Here is a 17,535-nt window from a genome sequence, read left to right as displayed (position 1 = left end):
ACAGGATAGACCAAAAAGGAGGAATAAGGGAGATCTCTCTCTCTCTCTCTCCCTTTCTCTTTCTCTCCCTGATTGTCTTCAAGCTGGCACACTGGTCTTCTTCTATCTTCAGACTTGGGCTTGGACTGGAACTGACATCATTAGTTTTGCTAATTCTCAAGCCTTTGGACTCAGACTAGAACTGTACCATCTGTTCTCCTGGGTCTCCAGCTTGTTGACTGCCATTTTGGGGACTTTTCAGCCTTCATAACCATGTGACCAACTCCTTACACTCTCTCTCATTATCTATCTATCTATCTATCTATCTATCTATCTATCTGTACAAATGTAGATAGATCCAGATATCTCCTATTGGTTCTGTTTCTCTGCAGAATACACACTAACACACCCACCAGTACACTACTTTGCTAAATGTAATAGCTACTCCAGGCCCTGTTGATTCCTTACCTGTTCTTGATGTTCTCTCCTCCTCTGGCTACCATGAATTTTATCCCTTGGGTAATTTTTTCTCAGTACTAGTTTTTAGTTTTCCATCTTCATCATAAAGTCTCCCAATGGCACACGTTGTCTGTAGGTTTTAGCTTCCTCGTCTTTTGCCGACGGCTCTCAGATTCTTATTTCTATGCGGGACCTCTCAGTGGATCTCACACTGTGTGACCAGCATCACTACCGGGCTGCTTCACTGGTATAGCCAGTGCAACATGTTTGAAACAGGGCTCATCATTCTGACTCCCTCAAATCTTTACCTCCTTTTTGTTCTGTAATTCAGGGCTTGGTATCATCCACTCATGCACTGAAAACAAAATCGTGGGAGTTGTCCTACATGCTCACTGCTCTCTCGCCACCCCTCACAGTTGCTGCATCTTAACTATACGTAACTTCTTTCATTGTCTGTTCATATAATTTATAGATAGTTACATCTATCAATTTATCTACATTAAATTACATATTTATAAAAATTAAATATATATTTATATAAATAAGTAAATGTCATTTCCCTTCTGTCTATTGCTAATATCATCGCCGTATTTCAATACTCTTCCAACTGGTCATCCTGGTTCCAGTTTTTAACCTCCCTCAAATATCTGCTCCTCACGGCTGCCAGAACAATCTAAATTGATGACATAGTCAAATATGAAAAAGGCATCAGAGTGCAAAGAAAATGGTACTTTATATCATAGCTCAGGCAAAGTAATTTTTTCAAAGTGTAATGTACCCTATTGCTCCTCTATTCAAACCTCTCAATAGCCTCCCAGTTTTCGTAGGACAAGAATCCACTGACCTTGATGCTCGTAAGAGTAGGGATTCTGCTTTGCCTCATTTTGCACGCCCAGCATGGTATCTAGAACAAGGCAGGTGCTCAATAAATGCTTGTTGATTGAATGAATGGACTTGGTACAACTAAAGCTGTTTGAATGGCATAAGATGTATGCATCTGTGATACAGAAAGTGGCATGTGATGTTTTTAATAAAGAATTCAAAGAACTCAGAAAAACTATCCCCCTCCCTTGGTACATCTCTCCTTCCACGTACTACCTGGCATAAACTCCCTAGGATCAGCAGTGATCTTTTTGTGTGAATGCCTTCCTAACATCAGGAAAACAATCAGGTGTTCTCTCCAAGGAATACACAGAACTTGGTATGCAGCAGGTACTTAATCAGGACTCAGTGTAGTTGACATTGATGGTATCAAATAATGAGGGTTGTTAACTTGTCAGAACTCTTCATGTAAATTTCCACAAATGTGTGAGAAGGGGCATGATGGGAGGAGCAGGGGCCATGTTTTGGTTAGTGCTAAGGGGTTGGGTTGGGTTGGTTTGGGTTGGGTTGGTTGGGCAGGGTAAGCTGGGCTATGGGAAGCCTTGAATGACAGACCAATGGTCTGAGTGTTACAGCCTGAAAGATTTTTAAACAAGAGAGGGACACCATCATGTCCATGGAAGAAGTCTGGAGCTAAGGACGAGGGATTGGCAGGGACAGACTCTGATGAACTCAGTTCCCTTTCCTAACATCTCTTTTTGCGAGCTGTTTAAGCATGCACACTACCATTCATTCATTCTTTCAACAGACACTAGAATAGAAGGCAGGGACTGTGCCTGTTCAATTCATTAGTGGCTTTCAGTGTCCAGAACAGGACCTGACATATGACAGAAGCTGAATAAATATGATTTGCAAAAACATTGAATACCACCTATATTCCAAGCATGTAGTATGCTCCAGGATGCAAAAATTGAAAAAAAAAAAAAAAACCAAACTCATTTCCTGTGGTTAGAGAGCTCACATAATATTCATAATATTCCTTTTTGCAAGAGCGCAAGCAAAAAGGATATTCTGAATGCAAAACCAGACCTAAGGAAGGGGCAGCTGACTCTCCTTGGTGAAGTTACACAAGGTAATTTAGGGAAGCAATAAAAGAGGAGGAGATCCCAAGCTGTTTGAAGTCATTCAAGCTTTCATTAAATGCAACTCATGAACTTTAGATCAGTTAGTGAAGATTTTGTGCCCTGCCTATGCGAGGCTCAAGCTATTCTTTCTACCTAGGAAATTCTCACCTCACCTTTTTGATTGGGTAGCACCTTCCTTTCCTAACAGTCACCAAGGACACTGGACACAGCAGGGTACCTCCTGTGTTCTCCCACAGCACCTGACCTTCACCTAGCCTACCCCTTACTCACCTGCTGTTACTACCTGTCTCATTGTCTATTCTCTCACTGGACTTTAAGCTGGATTCAGTCAGGGTACTTTTCCTGTCTTAACCACGTATTTCCTATAGGGGGGCAGATTCAGACTTTGGGACCCTGAAGCTTATAAAACTTTGGGGTTCTATTTAGGAAAAAGATATAAAGTTATAAATATTATATAGAAAAATGAATATAACTTTAGAGCAGAAATACAAATTATACATTATTTAAAGCTAACAAAACACATTTCAGATAAATTAACATATTTTTATAAATTAAGTGTCAGATAAACTTCTATAATTTGATCTATATTCTTTGGTGCATACTCTGATCATCTCATTAAAATGTTTGCTCTCATCTTTAGAGCAAATGAAAAGATAAATCATCTTTTTTGTAACATATGATTGAAATTTCTTCTTTAGTATTGATAGTTTGGATGCTGAAAGTCTATCACTTCACACATAAGTTTGTAGAACTACTGTATATTTGTGGCATATAAATACAAGAATTCTGATACATTTATTTTACAAACTTCTTTTCAAAAAGAAAAAAATTACGTGTTAATAATTTTTCATGCTTTGCTGTCAAGTATATTCCCAACAAGGAAGGAAATCCTGGTTTTTAAAATAAGGTCAGGGATTGCCCAGGCATACAATATTTTTCTCCAGTTCTATTGAGATATAATTGACAAACAAAAATTGTGTATATTAAAAGTATATAACTTGATGCTCGAATATTCGTATCACTGCAATCAAGTTAATTAACATACTCTTTACTTTCACATAGTGACCGCTTTCTTTTTCTTCTTTTTTTCCCTGTGCATGTGTGTGTGTTTGTGTGAGTGTGTGTAGTAATGACATTTAATATCCACCCTTTTAGTAAATTTCATGTATACAATACAGTATTGTTAACTATAGTTGTGTTGTTGTACATTAGATCTCCAGAAAGAAAACTGTTTTGAGCAAGGGTTGAAGAAAACTAGGCGCTTAGTACATGCTCTCAAGACTTCTGTCCCCAAAATTTTAGACTCAGTGACTCAGGACAGCGGGCAGTGGGAGTGTTCCTGGAAACCCTTCTTACATCTAGACGACCAGCAGTGACTTTACATGAAAGTGACCACAAAGACAATCAATGCAGATGAAATGTATCTTCATCTTAACTTCTCCTTAGGCAGATCTCAAAGATGTCTGGGCCACCAGAAGTGAGGACATCGGTGTGGAAAGACACAGCAGTCTTACCTGTTTATGGTTTAACTATTTTTGGAAAACTTTACGAAAACATATGCCCATTTATGACCAGATGAGTCTATTGCTAGGGTCCATTCAAGAGCCATGGAGGAGTCTATGGAGTTGCAGGGCCCTCAAGTTTTAGCTTCATTAGCTCTGTGACAAATCTACATTTGGTGCCTGTGAGCAGGTGGTAAACATGTAGAATGAATGAATTAATAGCTGAAATAAAGTTTAAAAAAGCATAGAATTTGGACTCAGATGGCCTGTGTTGCTTTCAACGACATTCAGAGTTTATTTCCTCATTTTCAAAACAGGAAGACTAATTCGTGTCTTACTGATAATGTATGTGAAAATACTCTATAAATCAAAAAGAAAAAGGCTCATAGAAAAATTGTTTTTAGAAATAAAGCATATACACAAACAATGAATCATGGAACACTACAACAAAAAATAATGATGTGCTGTATGGTGAATAACATAACATATTAAAAAATTTTTTAAAAAAAGAAACGAAGCACATAAGAGAAGGTCTAGGTTCTCCCCTTTTAATTTACTATCCTAGTGAGTCCCTGTTGCACAGGGACCTTCTCAATGGCTAGCTGGTGAGTCCAATTCAGATAGATCTCCTTGGTCTGGGACGAGCAGGAACGGAGCGACCTCTGAGAATGGTGCCGTCTCACCCTACCCAGCAGCTTAGGATTCATCCTCCACCCGTTTCTCACCTTCCCTCCCTATAGCTAAGCTGACTCCTTTTTCTTTTTCTTTTTTTTTTTTAATTTTATTTTATTATATTATGTTAATCACCATACAGTACATCCCCAGATTCCGATGTAAAGTTTGATGCTTCATTAGTTGCGTATAACACCCAGTGACTCCTTTTTCAACCTTCTAAATCTTTCTCAAATCCATCCCAGTTTCTTCATCTCTACCCTCAGTCATCAGTACCACTTGAATCCAAGAAACCATGGCCATTTCTCACCTGGACAACTGTATGCATCTCTTAATTGCTCCTGCTGCCCCGCCCCCCACTCCCCTCTACTCTCCATGCTGCAGCCAGAGTGGCCTTATGACAATTCACATCTCACGGGAGCACCTTCTAATTGCATACCTCAATGGCTTCCCAATTCATTCAAGATAAAGGTTAAAAAAAGAGAGAAGACCATTAACAGGGTCTATAAGTCTCTCCCTAATTCTCCAGCAGCATCTTCAACCACGAATCCCGTTGTTTCTACGACATAGATTTTGCATATGCTGTTTCTTTTGTCTGGAGGTGTCAGGCAGTTCCAGGTTCTTCCCTTCCCCTTTTGTATGGTGATTTTCTACTTCATATCCTTGGACTAAGGAAACTTCCTGTGGTAAAGTTCTTGGGGCATCATGTACATCTCCTTCATGCTGTTCATTACAGTTGTAAACTTGAATGTATCCCTGTGGTTTGATTAATATCCATCCTAATAGAATATCCATTCTAAAAAGAATATAAACGCAGGGAGGCAGTTATATCTTTGATCCTAGAACACTGCTTGCCTTGTAGCACAAGCTTAATAAGTATTTTTACATTGTAGGATGAATCTCACTTCTAGTCCCTCAAGTGTCTTCTCAATCTTAAAGTTCTGTCTCCTGCCCCCCAATGAAACAGATGCAGAATTAGAAAAAGAATCCATGCCTAAGATCATGTATTTGTCTTACCAAGACACTGAGCACCCCATGGTCTGGTGGGTTGAGTGCCTCAGTAGATGTGTTTCCCAAATTTGTGACTCAACAAGCAATGACTGCAGCTACCAACACCTTAGCTTTTTTTTTCTTTTTTCTTCTTTTAATTTTGTAGTTTATTCTGTTGATGAGCCAATTTCACTTGAGGATAAAACAATAAACTTAGATGTCACCAGATGTATTTTCACTAAATACAATAGAAAAAAAGGTTTTCCTTTTTATTTTTCTATAGTAGAGAATCATACATGTAGTCCCTGAACTCGAAATTGCATTCCAGGGATTTCAAGACCCAGTCTTCCCTGTTCTTTTCTTATGTATTTATTTATTTTTTATTATTAACATATAATGTATTATTTGTTTCAGGGGTACAGGTCTGTGATTCATCAGTCTTATACAATACACAGCGCTCACCATAGCACATACCCTCCCCATTGTCCATCACTCAGCCACCTCATCCCCCACCCTTTTCCCTCTAGTAAATATTTATGCCCCTAACATGGGAGCAGCCAATTATATAAGACCTTAGCTCTCTAATGGTCAGACCTAATGAGACTCCACAAGGACCGGGAGTCTCTGGGTGGACAGGGGTGTTTATACCACCTTTGCCCGCTGCAGAGGGCTCTGCTCTCACTCAAGAGCCAGAGAGAAAGGAGAGGAGATAATTTTCCTAACCCTAAACCTCAGCACCGCAGGTCTTTTGCTTCCTATCCCACGGACCACAATATCTCAAATTCCTCATCCATCCAGTGAGAATACTAAAAACCCATCTCATTGGACGGTAGCAAGGATTAAATAAGATAACCTTTGAAGTATGTCTGGTGCTAAATAAATATTTAAGTGCTGAATAAATATTTGTCCCTTCCTCTTCCCAGAGAGAATGAGATGGAAAGAATAACACTGAGAGATAGCTCCATTTATGTCTAACTAAAAATCCAGTATGGCTTTGGGCAAATTCTCTAGGCAAGCTAATTTTTCTCTTTGCAACTTTAGTTCCTTGCATACATAAATGTAAAAGCATAATGATAACCAAAAAAAAAAAAAAACTCTTTCTTAAACTCACAATCTAGAGAAAACACCTCTTTCTCCTCTTTTTTTGTGGTGGTATGCGTCTTGATAAATTTACACAACAGGAAATACAAGGCTTCATATTTTTTCAGTCACTAATTGAATTATGTGCATTCTGAGACATAATTTTTTATGACTTTTAAAAATAATTTTTATGGCTGTGTCTATTATGTGAATGAACTGTTATTTAATTATTCGCTAAAGTTTTAATTTCTTCCCAAATATTTTTGCCCTGAACACTTTTGTATATGTTTTTCTACATTTATGATTAAACTAATATGAATTAACTACTTAGTATGACTCAGGCATCATGCGTAGTCTTAGAATTTAGAAAGACTAAGATTTGGTCTCTGGTCTGAGAGCTCTAGAAGAAGGGGACAGAAGAGTGACAATAAGGCAAGAGAGTTTATGAGTTTAGTTATAAAAAAATACTATCTGAGTTGACTGGGGGCAGTGAGTCAGAAGGCTTTTTGGAAGTGGCACTTGGGTTAACCAAGTGAGTACTAATCCTTACTCCTGAGTCTCACCAATGAGGCAGCCTCCCCCGGCTTTGACGTTGGATTTTTTTTTTCTTCAGACTGAATCTCATCCTGATCGGCTTAGATTTGGTGCTGTTACTCCATTGACCCCTAGCTGGGCCCATTCTGCCCCAAAATGTCTTCAATCACTGGGTGGCATTGTTGTCCTGCCCTCTGAAGAATCTGGTTTCAATCCAGTCCTACTTGTGCTTTGCTGCCATAGTTATTGTCAATGGGATGTGGTAAACCTTTAACAAACCCCTGACTCTACTCCTGATTTGCAGGGTTTTCTGATTTTCGTGGTGTCAGTATTCCCTCTACGGCAGATCTCAAGCTACTGATGTGACCATGAAGCTGGGGAGAGATGTGCCGTAGCATGTGATTACGTGGTATTTCTACCACGTAGATCTAACAGGTGTAAATAACCTGAGACAATGAGCGTGGTAAAATAAGGATGAAATAATGACTTTAAGTATCCATTATCTTTGTTTTTAATATACTTTATTTAATTGTAAGTTTCCACAATTGAGTTTTTAATCATGGGTATGTTTAGCAACAAGCTCACAAAACCTCTGCAAAATCAGCTCTCTCAAGTCTGTATGAGCTGGCTTTAGTACACCCCCGGTCATAAACACATCAACTGGTCCTGCCTCCTCTCCAAATTCAGCACACACCTCTCTCCCCTCCGTTCTTTCTACTTCAACCACAACTGTCCTCTGTCTGCCCCTCAAAGAAGTCCCATGTGTTCATGATTTCAGAGATTTTATGCAGAGGGGTTCCTTCCACTGGAAGCCTCTTCCCCCAGATCTTTGTATTTAGAGCAAAGCCTTCCCATAATTCAAATAATGCCATGTGAACTAGGTCTTCCTTGTGCTTTCGACTTAAATCAGCCTCTCCAAAACAGTCAATCTCTTTTATAATACCTCTTTTTAAAACTTTATTTCTTCTTGGTCATTATCAGTACTGAGTGTATCTTGCCTTTTTTTTTTTTAATCTGCTTGTTTACTGCTCATGTTCCCTAATAGAATGTGAAATCAATGAGAGCATTGACTGTCTTGCTCATTACTATGTGGAACAGTGCCTGACACGTAGTACATTCTCAACAAATATTTGTTGAATGAATGAACATATGAATGACAACACTCAGTGACTTCACTCTGATGTTGCCAAGAAGGAATGCTAAAGTAATGGCTTCAAAGTCTCCAGAATACACAGACAACTCACACACACACTTCATTTAATACTCCTGTGATCAAATGCACTTGGTTTACCAACTGATTTTATTGTAATCCAAAGAAATGTCCAAGTTCTCCTAAGAATTCCAGGAATAGCCTGCCTTAAATTTTATTTTGGTTAAAATCACGACATCACACGTTAATTGCATTTAGCTTATGGCGATGGTGATCTTCATAGTTCTGGATTATCTGTGTGGGAGAAGTTAGACTAAGAAGAAGGACGCTATAGAAATGAGGATCTGAAGAAGCTCGCAGCCAACAGATTTTGCTGGGTGGGAATTTCCTAAGTTTTTCCAATGAGACATTGCACTACTCTCTAAATTCTGATGAGAAAAGAGGAGTTCTTAGACAGAGAAATCCATTTTAAATATCATTTCCATGCTTCTCATATTGTCAGAATTAGGTTTGGCTGTGAGTGACAAAAATTTCAAAATAACAAGAGTTTAAACAAAATAGAAGTTAATTTTTTCCTATATCAAAGTCAAGTCAGAAGTCCAAGGCTGCTTGGGTAATGCTCTACGGTGTCATGAACCAGACTCCTTTTATCTTTATTCTTCTTTCTCTTTATTCTGAAAACCACAGCCCCCATTCTTACATTTACCTTGTAATCCAATGTGGCTGTTCCAATTCGAGTCAGCATTTCTGCATATCAACCTGCAAGAAGGAGAAAATAGAAGGAGAAGGCCTTGCCTTCTCTAGGGACACTTCTCAGATGTTACACAGACTTCTACTCCTTGTGTTTCTTGGGTCAAATATTAGACCTGCAGTTACATCTAGCTTCAAGGAAGGCTGGGCAGTGTAGTTTTTTATTCTGGGAAGTCTTGGGTTTGGCTGGCTAACATTTGGAGCTTCTATTTTCATGAGAGAGGAGGAAAGAAAACGCTAGCCATTACTGTCACATCTCTGTTTTTTTCTCTGTCAAGTAGATCAAGTATTTCCTAAACATCAGTGTGACTGCTAGGATGACTTGCCATACTTCCATGAAATTGGTCAGCAAAGAAATAATAAGCCTAGTGGATATAGATTGTTTATTGCTCAGAGCACAACAGGCAATGTGCATGTCATGTTTATATTGGTTCCCCTTGTCCCCCAAGTCCCATAGGTGTCAAAACAGAGTGGATCCAGGTGGATGCTGAGTATACACTGGATCTGTGTCACAGCTGAGGAAGCCTGAGCTTAGGAAACTCACATCTTCTATGGGGTTAATGGCACCTTCCCCATCCTCCTCTCCAAAGAGAGGCATCATCTTTACTCTGGGATGAAAGCAGATTTTCTCCAGGAAGAGGGGAAAGACTTTATTACCATGGAAGGTCTTTGGGGGTGGAGATCTCTATCTCTCATGGTGGTCAAGAACCAAATCTGCCCTTTGACCCAGAGAGAGGGAGATACCATCTCCCTCTTCCAAGGTTATTGCTGTGTAAATATCCTTGAAAAGGTAGTCCAAGACATAATCCAAGAAATGTCAGGAAAATTATCTCTCAATTTTCCCCTTCTCCAAATTCTGCATACATGCATGGACCTGGTTATGGGAATATCTCAAATTTAAAAACCTCCATTGGTCTGGTTACTACTCCAATTATATATGTTAAATATGATTGTTTTGGGGTCGTTGTTTTGGAATCTGAGACTTTCTATGTAGAACACGCTAAGAGATGGTGAAGCCCACTCTGCAATCCTTGACTCAACACTCATTTTAAAGATTTATAAGGGCAGACTAAGACACCCAACTGACTGGAAAGAAAGAATTTTATTAAAAAGGGTTTTGTTACTGTTCTGTGACATTTCTCTTTTCTTTACATAAATTCCTCTTCTTTACTTTATACCAAATGTAGGAGGGTAAAAAGAACCTATCAGAAAACTCAGCCTATGTCCTCCGAAATTTGAGGGACATAGGAACTATGCCTAACTCATGTATAAAGGCAACAAACTGTCTAGCTTCTTTGAATATTAAACACAGACAGATGGCCACAGTGAGGACAGGCTGGACTCTACCATAGGCAGGACAAAGCTATGTTTTTCTTGAGCTAGGCTGCATGGTGAGATGAGCCCCAAAGAAATAGAATTTATTGGGAAATGGACCTTTCTTGGGAGCTATCACCTGGACCACAGAACCGTGTCTAAAAGCCCCCACTGGGTAATCTCCAAGGCACGTACAAAACTCCATTCGAAAAATAATCAGAATTTGGACATTATTTTTGTACTAGATGACAACATTACTAGATTGTAACGGTAGGTGCTTCCATGAAGAACATGTACTTTCCATGATGCAGTGTATCTGAGATTGGGGGTGGGGGTAGGAATGAAGCCTAGGCCCGTGTCCTGCCTGGTGATTTCAAAAATAAAGGGTAGGGATATAATCCAAAGTCCAGATGGTTTACATAAAAGTAAATAGAAATAAAAACCTTGCTCAAAATAAAAGATATTGTAATGAAAACCATAATGAGTGCTTTCTTCTCTAGATTGTCAAGGATTTAAAAATTTGCTAAGTGCAGGAGCCTCAGGGCTGGTCTAAAGACCATATGTCTTGGTTCTAACATTTGTTCTGGTCCCACAACAATAAATTCACGAGTGTTCTTAGCCAAGCAGTTTACATCGGTGTGAGGAGTTTGTGATACGTGGGAAGTTGGTTCAGAGTTTTCTCAATTTTGTTCTGTAGCCTCTTCACCAGTCCGTGGAATGTACGGCTGAGATTAATGAGTTATGCCTTTTCCAGGGAAGATTCTGTCCAGAACAGCTTTAATCTCAAGTCCATTAGTTGGGTGTAAGGGAGTGCTGAGCTTCCAGAAGTTCTGATGTATCTCTCATTCACTCAGATATTACCATCCACAAGTGCGTAATCCTTGGTGAAGTTTATGGGTAGGAAACTTATACCCCTGCTTGTCCCTAGATAATGTTGATGATCTTTTTGCTGTGAATACCGACACAGTAGACTTGTTTGATTTACTCAAGTGATGTCTGGTCTTTTTTGTATTTCCGAACCTACTTGTTGACATTTCCTAATACTGAGCTAAGCAACCTCACTTAGGTTGGAAAAGTTATAAAGAAATAGACACTGTCACATTGTTCCTGTACTGTGTAAATTGGTAGTACACACATGGATTGGGGGACCATAAATGACAGTCTACCTGTGATAGTCCCGGTTTATACCTGTTGTCTTATTGTATCTACCACAAGCACCTCTTTTCACTCTCCAAAAATTCCCATTTGGATAATAAATTGTATGGCCACCCTCTGGAGGATAATTTGTCAATATCTATTAAAATGATCAATGTCCATATCCTTTGACCCAGAAATTCTGGTTACAGTACACTTACATACAGTCGTATTCTGACATGTGTGTACAATGATGCACATATGAGGTTATTCATCACAACATTATTTGTAATAGCAAAAGATTGGAAACAACAACGTTAACAGAGTACAGCTTAAATTATGAAAATCTGTACAAAGAAATACAATGGAGCTATTAAAAGAGATTCAGGAAGGTTTACATGTAGCAAACAGGGTGATCTCAATATATATACATTAAACGTTTAAAATGGCAAGGTACGTAACCATGTACAGTATGCTGCCATTTGAAAGTGAGAGGAATACACACACACACGCACACACACACACATTTGCTTAAAAATTTCTGCAAGAAACTGATAATATCGGTTGTCTTTGGGGAAGAAACTCAGGTGCCTGAAGGATAAGGGAGTGTGAGAGAATTTTCACTATTTATGTTCTAACTTTTTGATTCATACAAGTATTTAACTCTTTAAAAATAAATAAATGATACAAAAATTATATCTAAATGAAAAAAAAATGAATGACTTAAAGATGACCAGTTTATCAGGCAGTTTGGATTGCTATACCAAATATACTGGGAGGTTTAAACAACAAATATTTATTTCTTACAATTGTGGAGGCTGCCAAATCCAAGACCATGGTGCTGGAAGATCCACCCCTGGGTGAGGGCTCCCTTTCTGGTTTGCAGATGGCCATCTTCTCATTGTATCCTCACATGGTGGAGAGCAGAAAGAGAGGAAGCAAGCTCTCTCCGGTCTCTCCTTGGAAGGGCCTTAACCCCATTCATAAGGGCTCCACCCTTAAGACCTAATTACCTTCCAAAGTCCTCAAACACCATCACAATGGGGATTAAACCTTCAACATAGGAATTTGGCGGGGTGGGGGGACACAAACATTTCAGTCCATTATAACCAGAAGATGAATAAAAATAGAAAGGATAAGGAAGGGGAAAATGAAGGGGGGGGAAGGAGGGGAGAGGAACCATGAGAGACTATGGACTCTGGGAAACAAACAGGGTTTCAGCCCGGTGGGGGGTGGGGATGGGATAGCCCGGTGATGGGTATTAAGGAGGGCACGTACTGCGTGGAACACTGGGTATTATATGCAAACAATGAATCATGGAACACTACATCAAAAACTAAGGATGTACTGTATGGTGACAAACATAACATAATAATAATAAAAAAGAAAACTTAAAAGATAGAAAGGATAACTTTCAAATCAGCAAAAGAAAACCTGATCTATTCCTCCAGTGGAAAGTTAAAAAGGAGAAAATGAAATAAACAGAAAGTGCGGCAAGTGGAAAATATGAAATAAAATGGCAGAAATATGTACTAGCATAAAAGTTTCTATAATAAAAGTCATGGGCTAAACTTACTAATAAAAAGACAGAAACTATTAGATTAGATTAAAATATAAGTTATATGATGAGCACTGGGTGTCATATGCAACTAATGAATTGTTGAACACTACATCAGAAACTAATGATGTACTATATGTTGGCTAACTGAACATAACAAAAAGAAAGAAAGAAACTAATTCTAAAAGAAAATAAAGTAAATAAAATGCAAGCTATATATATAAAGTCATATATATTTGTAATCTATGTATAAATACATGTTCTACAACTTTTTGTCTGATTGATCTACCAATTTCTCAAATAGGAATTTAAAAATATCACACACACACACACACAGACATACACACACAGACACACACACACAGAGACACACACACACACACACAGACACACACGCACAGACACACACACACACAGACACACACACAGACACACACACACACACAGACACACACACACAGACATATATATCTTCCAGAAATAGAGAATACTAGCATACCTGAACATTTACAAAAATGGACCATATGTGCCTGGTCACAAAGCTTTGATAAATTCCAAGGAATCAAAATCATGAAGACTGGGCTATTTAACCATAGTCTAATATAGTTAGAAATTAAAAAAAAATATCCCAAGTAACTTGAATTTAAATAATATACTTCTAATAACACTTGGGTTATTGAGAAAATTATATTCCAAACTTAGAACCAAACAATAGTAAAAACACTAACTCTATCAAATTAATGAGACACAGCGTAAATGGTACTTAGAAATATATCATTTTAAATGTGTTTCTCAGGAAACAGAGAACACTGAAAACAAATAAGCTAAGCGTTCTACTCCAGAAGTTGGGAGAAGAACAACAAAGCCAACTCAAACAAGGAAATAATAAAGAAAAGTGGGGAGAAAATGCAATAGAAAACATTAGGGGAAACTTGAGGAGAAAATGCAATAGAAAATAAATATCAGAGAAGATCAGTCTTATGAATGTTGATTCTTCACGAACAAGTATCTGGCAAGATGGGAGAAGATAAAAATAAACAAAATATGGAACTAAAAAGAGAAAATAAATACAGACACAACAGGCCTTCTAAAAATAAAAGAATGCTATGAACAGGAATATGTCAGTTTTGTTAAGACCTTGACAGACTGAATTAATTTCTGAATGAGAAGAAATAGAAAGCATAAATAAACCAGTAATAGTTAAATAAATTGAAATATAAACATTTACTTTTCCTGACCCCTCAAATTTTAGATCCACTGTATTTATAAGAGATCCTACTAAATTTTCAAGAAACAAATAATTTCCACCTTCTATAGTTGTTCCAAAAATGATAAAAACAGGGAAATTTTACACCACCTTGTGTAAGGCTACAGTAATCTTCATTTCAAAATATGATAACAATAGTACAAGTAATAAAGTGGCAGACCCATTTCTGTAATAAGCATAAACGGTAAAATCTTACATAAAACATAAGCTAACCATATCTAATAATTCAATAAAAATTAATAAATCAGAAAAAAGGAAGTTTTATCCTAGTATGCAAGAAGCACTTAACATTTAGAAACCCTTCCAACGTAATTTACCATGTTAATAAATTAAAAGGAATCCATCACGTAGTTTTGCAGAAAAGGCACTTGCTAAGTTCAACACTTTGTGATGAAAACAAAAAAACCTCAGTACACTAAGGACAGAGAAGACTTCATAAATTTAATGATGGTGCGGACACCAAAACCCTATATCACGCATAATAGTAATGGAGAAACTTTGGCTGCATTCATCATAAATTGGAAGCTAGCATGTATGTCTGCTATAACTGCTACTGTTTAACACAAGCATCCCCAGATTAACCAGTAAATTCAGAGCTAAATCAATAAAAATTTCAGCTGGAATATGGAAGAATAAATGTGCAGTAACAGATAAATACACTTTGAGAAAAATAAGAGCAATAAGGGGGATTTGCCAACTAAGCTACACTACCAAACCATACTGTAATATTAATCAACGCCGTATGATAATGACACAAGAGGAGACATAATGGAATAAACCAATGGGATAAAATTAAATCTCAGAGACAGACTCAAGTATAAATGGCCTTTTGAAAAACTGTACATGTGATACCAAAAGTCAAAGAGGTGTCTCTTACTGTGCCTCTCCAAGAAGACATGATCTCAACTCAGAAAATTCTGACAAACAAAGTCAATGAGGAAAAGTCTGTCCATGTTGTTGAAAAACTGACTCATGACATGAAGAGAGGAGAGAGAGAAAAAAAATCCTGGGCCATTACTGTATCCCATCCACAAAGAGATGCAGACAGACTAAAGATAAAACCAATGATGATGGAAGAAGAGAATATCTTTGTAACTTAGAGACGAGGAAGGACTTCTTAAATAGAACCCTCACCCCCAAATTTTAAAAGATAAATTATTATTGTATCAGAATTCTTTTTTTTTTCTCAAGGAAGAACCAGTTGACAGTTAACTGACACTGATAGATTAGGACAGACAGATTAGTAACTGACAAAGGCGCAGTGCTAGTATCTGGACTACACAAATTATTCCTGCAAGTCAACACAGAGAAACAGCAATCCCAATAGAAAAATAGGCAAAGGATATAATGAACTCTTCACAGCATGGGAAATCTAAGTGGCATTAATGTTTAAAGAGGTGCTCAAACCCTGTTGTCACAAGAGAAATGCAAAATACAAACAGCAAGGGCTTATTTCTTCAAACTGATGAGACTGGCAAAGAATCAGACATTTGGAAAATGCCAGATATTGGGGATCCCCAGCAACAGGAACTATTTGGCCTTTTTGGTGAGGGTGTGGACTAGTACAAGCCATTCTAATGGGCCATCTGACAGTAGTTCGTGCAATTAAGAATGTATGTTCCCTATGATCCAGGATCCCACCCCTCTATTCAAGACAAATTCTCACACAGGTCTCTAAGGGGACGAAGATAGAGATGTTGATCGCAGAAGTGTTTGGGATGGGGAAAGTTAGAGAGACCCTAGGGGAATGCAGAAGACAAATGTGGTAGACACACACTGAGGAGTACTCTACACCAGTTAGGGAAGCAAAGAACTAGATGTGCATTCACAGGGTGGTTAGCTCCTAAGAATATGGTGAAAGAAAACATTAGAAACTATGAAATCTACAGTACATCTACATTCTACAGTAAAACTATACTATCACATCACTCATATCCACGGAAAGTACATACTTGAACCAATATATCCATGCATTTTAAAAATCCAAGACTGAGTATTAAAAATTGTAGGGATGTCACCTCTGGGAGAAGGGAATGGAGGCAGGGAATGAAGATAAAAGAGAATGAATAAATAAATTAAGAAAGGACCTTGTAGGTTTTGATTATGTGCCATGAAATCATAGATTATGATTAACTCAACCCTCTACATATGAGGTTAAATGAAAAGGGATTGCTTGCTAACCTGCAGTAGTTGAGAAATGTTCAACTTCCAAATCAGTGAAGGTCAGCTCTAAGTGTACCAGCTACACAACTTGTCACATGGTGCCCCTCTGCGTGGTCGGACCTCAGTGGTCTCTAGCATGAATTCTTGGATGCTCCTTCTAGATTTGCACGGGGGACCAGTGCAATTTTCTCAGGACTCAGCACAGCCCTCACTAGTAAGACCAACACATTGTATTCCATCCAGCTAAACAAGAAGATAGTTTAAACATCCTCTACAAAATTTCTATCACAAGCAAGGGGAATTTTTAGCTTACTGCATGGAGAAATGTCCCCATTTTGCTGGAATAATTTTTTAAAATAAGGTTATCAGTGTTTTTCTCTGAGGTAGCTGAAAATCAAGTGTGCTCTACTCCCAACCCAGGTCCGGGGCATTTTTATGTCAGATTAGTTAAAGAATTCCATTTTTACCTGGTGATGGAGAAAAGAGATTTGCTATTGTTTTTGCTGTTCCAAAAATCACTGTTGTTTATATCTCAAAAAGGAAGAAAAAAGTATTTAAGAGCCAGTATCTTGGAATTGGGTGAAATGTAGTTCAATTTTGGACTATTGAAACTTCCTGGGTCTCAGTTTCCTTATCTATCAAGTGGGGCTGCATCGGGCATGCGGTTGTTGGGCTGAAGAAATGAAATTATGTGTGTGGAGAGCATGTAAATAAGCATGTAAATAAGTAGCTGTCATTGTTTGCTTTCGTTCATTGCTCGCCCTCAGAATGCGGGGGTGGTCCCGTCCACTGTTCTCGAGAATGCCAACAATAGCAACGGGTGAACATGCTTGTCAGGCAGTCCTGGGGCTCAGGAAAACTCTTTATTTCATGTGTACCACACTAAAAAGACACTGGAGTCAGTTAAAGGATACAGATTCTCCTGAGGGTGGAAGTCAGGCTTTGCTCTTCCTTGTTCAGCAACACGGATCTTCCAATTTACCGTAGGAAATATGAATCAAACACGCAAGGACTCC

Source organism: Ailuropoda melanoleuca, chromosome 15 (assembly GCF_002007445.2).
Source record: "Ailuropoda melanoleuca isolate Jingjing chromosome 15, ASM200744v2, whole genome shotgun sequence".
Classification (NCBI taxonomy): domain Eukaryota; kingdom Metazoa; phylum Chordata; class Mammalia; order Carnivora; family Ursidae; genus Ailuropoda; species Ailuropoda melanoleuca.
This window is presented reverse-complemented; position numbering follows the sequence as displayed.